Genomic DNA, 5,115 nt, shown 5'->3' with positions numbered 1-5,115 from the left:
TGTGAGCATGCGCAATGCGTCATCAGGCGGTGGGCGGAGCCTCGGAAACAAACCCGAAGATGCTTCCGATCTGCGGTAAAACGGGATCACGTGACGAGTGGAGGGTCTCTCACGTCACCCGTTGACTGTTCCTCGCCCTTCACACCCTGCCCTTCCCACCGCCGCATTTCCCACATTATTTTATTATTTCCCTATATTATTTCCAAATTTAAACCAGATACGTATTTAGTTTTTCCCACCATATCTTCCCCGGTCCCGTTCCCTCCAGCCCTAGGTCACAGAGCGCTCAGAGTTAGAGTTTCGATTCCCATCCTGGTCAGAAACTGAATTCAGACCCAAACCGGAAATGTGCAGGTTTCATTTAAATCAGTCTATGTCAGTAAACACTAATTTCTATTCACATTCCTCCGGCCTCACTGATCAGGAACACTGAATCATTAAGTGAGAAACAGCAGCAGGAGGCCATTCAGCCCTTCTAACCATCAACAAAATGGCGGCTGCTCTCCCTTCTTAGCCACAAACTTCTGCCCGATCCTCTTTTCCTCGATTCCCCTCGGTCTCCACACATCTGCTTTTCTCTGTTTTATGTGAGGACGATCACTGAGTCTTCACCACCCTCTGTGGAGGGGATTTACAAACATTCACCATCCTCAGAGTGGAGACATTTCCCCTCATCTCAGTCCCGGAAAGTCCATCCATGTTTCAGAGACTGGGATCTCTGGTTCAACCGGTAATGATGTTGTGCATTTCAGTGTGTTCACCTCTCAGTCCTCGCTTCTCTAAATGAAAGAGTTATCGCATTTGATCTTTCTTCATATGATGACCCCACCACTCCAGGGATTAGTCTGGTGCATCTTCATTGCACGCTTTATAACAAATACTCTCTAACCTCTTTGTTAATCCTCTGTGGAATTAATTTCCATCTTCTGCAGCACCGTGTTGGTCCAACCACTTACTTCCCACCCTTGTCACTATTTCCACCTTCCACCTCCCCCCTCACCTGGATCCACCTCTCACTCCCCAGCTCTTGCTCCATCCCCACCCCTCTCCTCTTTTCTCTGACTATTTCCCGTCCACTCTCAGTCCAGAGGGAGGGTGTCGGCCCGAAATGTTGACGGTCCATTTCCCTCCACAGATGCTGCCCGACCCACTGAGTTCCTCAGGCAGCGTCTTTGTCTCCTGGTAAACTAACAGCCTGACAATGTGGACCATGGATACCCCTTCCTCTAAAAGTCATCGAATCACTCAGACGGCTAATCACTGACAGGAATTATATTTGTTGGTCATTACATTCCAGCTGGATGGAGTTGATGGAGAGTTCGGCGTGTCCCCGTGAAACAGCCGAACGGCCGAGCTCTCTGCACTGTCCCTCCGGCTCCGGCCAGTGGTGGCGCTGTGGGGACCCCCGGCCAGTGTCTTGAGCAGAGGGAGACGCGCAGGCGCGCTGCCGACACTAAGCCTCGCAACTCCGAGCGGCGGTGAGCCGGGGCCGATGTCGGGTTTGTGTAAATCGGGGGCCGGTAGCAGTGAGAAAGGGCCTGGCCCAAGCTCTGCCGGGTGGCTGTGGGCTCCAGGCACTCCTCAGCCCCGGTTTTAACTTTGCGACCGAGCCCGGGCTGTGGGATCAATTCCTTGTGGTTCTCCAAGGGGTGAAGGGGATCTGTCCGTGTGTGTGGGTAGAGGTTATCAGTGGAGCGTGGGAGTGGGGTTGTAAGCGTGTTGGGTTCTGTTGCGAGAAAATGGGATGATTGGACATTCCGTGATACAGGGAGGAGGGTACCGAGACAAACTAAGTTGTAAACAAGGGATGATCTGGTGAACTGGATCAGACAGCTTAGCTCGCGTGTCCTTTCAGGAAACAACAATTCTCTCTTCATATTAATGACTGTCTAAGCTTGCTGTTCACAAGATTATGAGTTACAAGATTGTGTGTTACAGAGCCCCAGAGTCCAGGACAGCGGTCTCCGTCATGGGCTGCGAGTGCAGATTGGGAAGGGGGAGGGTGTGTCAGTGACCTGTGCATCAGAGGACACGGGTTTCTACATCCTCCTGTGAGGTATAAATGTCCTTACAGTGAATTCGGATATGCTGGCATATCGGGAGTCTGAAAGGGAAAGGGAATCAGGAAGGGGCTCAGGACAGAGTTTTAACAGAAGAACATGTTCAGGGGTAAAGGGGTACAGGAGCTGTTTAATAGATCGTTTTATTTATTTATTTTTTGTTTGTGTGAACTCACAGAAGGTGACTGAGGAAGAAGCTTGTTGACGGAGGATACCCAGAGGCGAGCAGGTCAGGCACAGAATCAGGAATTGAATTGAATTGACTTTATTTCATACATTCATGAGGAGTATGTCTCCATCTAAATGTGCAACGTGCAATCATAGTAATTTATAAGAGTTTATAATAATTAAAACAGACAATGTAATATAGAGTACATTCAAGTCAGCGTCAGTTCATCAGTCTGATGGCCTGGTGAAAGAAGCTGTCCCAGAGCCTGTTGGTCCTGGCTTTTATGCTTTTATGGTGGTAGCAGCTGGAATAGAGTGACAGAGATGTTATTTCCTTTGTCACGGGTATAGACAGTCGTCTCAAGTGAGGAGCTTGTGTGGAGATGCAGCTTCCCTGGAGGTGGAGGAAAGAGGACACACCAACAGGTGGAACCAGCTGTGGGAAGACATGGTTTGTCAGGTCTGACGATGAGCTGAATGTACCATAACCTTCAGACTGAATCAGAAAACCATTCTGAGGGTATTTGAAATGTCAGAAGCAGGGGAGATGTGATCACATATGCAGAGAGCAGGGATTGTGTCTACAGAACCTCAGTGAAATGGTTCAAGTGCAGGGTTGAAAGCACAGTGTTTGATGCGGGATTTAATCACTGATTGTGACACTGTGAGAGGGTTAGTTTTGCTGTAAGGCAGCAACATTAATGGAAGACACAGGAACTTCATCAATTGCCAGTTATTCAGCAAAAGTGACCAATCTCAATGCTACCTTGACAGAAACAGATACTTCCAATGGTGACAAAGGGGTTCAGTATGGATTATTTTAGGTTGGAGAGGGGTGTGGAGTTTTGCAATCAATGCCTTGCGGTGCCACCATCGTTAATTGAGCATGTCCGGAGTGGTGGATCAAACAGCACAGAAACAGGCCTTTGGTCGGCCATACCTGTTCTGACCATCCACTCACTGTCTACACTGGTCCCATTTATCAGCACTTGGTTCACAGCCGACTGTATCTCCGCAGTTTCAATGCTCATCCTCTTCGTAAATGTTGTGAAGGGACCTGCCTCCACCACCACCTCGGGCAGTGAGTTCCAGATTTCAGCTACCCTCTGAGTGAGAAATCTCCTCCTCAGATCCCTCTGAACCACTTCATCCTCTGCTTAAATCCATGCCCTCTGATCGGTGACATCTCTGTCCCAGGATCGTGGCCGATATGGGCATCAGTGAGTTCTTTCATACGGTTCAGCATGGTAAGTTGCTGTCGAAAGTTAGATCACACGGGGTCCAGGGAGAGCTGGTTAACTGGATGCACAGTTGTCTTGATGGTAGGAAGCAGAGAGTGATGGTGGGAGGCTGTTTATTGGACTCGAGGCCCGAGCCCAATGAGGTTCCTCAGGGTTACACCCCATTGCTCTCATTATTCATTGATATTTAATTATATTTGGATTTGCATAGTTGGTTGAATTCTGTGCTCTACTTGATCTTTCATCGATCATGTTACTATTCTAAAGATTTGCTAAGTATTCTTGTAGGAAAAGATATCTCATGGTTTTATGTGGTATCTGACTATATAAAAGTTATGTACTCTGATAATAAAATTTACTTTGAACATCAACCATTGCTACTTGTCATCTGGATCAGTAATCTGGTTAAGAATATACAGGATATGGAGAGTAGGTTTGCAGCAAGTTAAAACGATTAATTTTTCTCAAAAAATATTAAGTATAAACACTCCGCTCTGTTTCCCTCTCCACATTCAACCACCCCTCCCTTTACTGTCTTCCCTCTCTGCCCCGTCCACTCTCTCATCCTGACATTTCACATAAGTTCCGTGTGAAAGTGAATTATTTTCAGGGAATCTGAAGGGGAATTCTTTACTTTGGTGAAGAGGTTGGTGAGAGTGTGGAATGAGCTGCCAGTGGAAGTGGAGGATGTGGGTTTGATTTAGACACTAAAGAGGGATTTGGGTGAGGACGTGGGTGGGAGGTGTATGGAGGCTCTGATGCAGGTAGCTGGAAATGGGCAGTAACAACAAAAACAGGTCAGCATTGACTAGAAGGGCTGATAGGCCTGTTTCATTGCTGCTTGGCTCTGTGATTCTAATAATATTGTGGTTTGTAATTTCCACAGTTAGTACATTGCTACTAATGTCCGAACCCAGAAATTTGCCCAAACAAGAATTGAAAGACTCTTGGCTGGCTAAAAAAAGTGTCTGCAAGCTGTGATACTTGCCAAAGGGGGTGCTACTGAAAATGTAGGGCGCCCAAACATTTGCTTCTGGCCCTTTTCCTTTTTTTGTTATTTTGAAACTGTAATAGATTGAAATAAAAATGTAATCTTGCTTAAATATTAAAGAAATGTGTCATCTCTAACTTTATGCCTTTTGGAAATCAGGTTGTCTTTTACTCGCTGATCTATTCACATTAGCAGAACTTTTGACAGGGGGTCAAAAGCAAGGAAAATCATTGGGAAAATCAGATCGCTACTGGAAGAGTGGATTGGGAAAATCAGTTCTGCACTGGATCTCAAGAGAGAGAATTTCTAGAATGTCTATGAGATGGCTTTTTAGAACAGCTTGTTGTTGAGCCCACTAGGGGATCGGCTGTACTGGATTGGGTATTGTGTGATGAAACAGAGGTAATTAGAGAGATGGAAGTGAAGGAACCCTTAGTGATGACAACATGATTGAGTACACTGTGAAATTTGAGAAAGAGAAGCCAAAATCAGATGTGTCAGTATTTCAGTGGAGTAAAGGAAATTACAGTAGCATGAGAGAGGAACTGGCCAAGGTTGACTGGAAAGGGACACTAGCAGGGAGGACGGCAGAGCAGCAGTGGCTGGAGTTTATGCGAGAAGTGAGGAAAGTGCAAGACAGATATATTCCAAAGAA

Source organism: Hypanus sabinus, unplaced genomic scaffold (genome assembly GCF_030144855.1).
Source record: "Hypanus sabinus isolate sHypSab1 unplaced genomic scaffold, sHypSab1.hap1 scaffold_62, whole genome shotgun sequence".
Classification (NCBI taxonomy): Eukaryota; Metazoa; Chordata; class Chondrichthyes; order Myliobatiformes; family Dasyatidae; genus Hypanus; species Hypanus sabinus.
The sequence above is the reverse complement of the archived record's forward strand: the minus strand, read 5'-3'. Positions refer to the sequence as shown.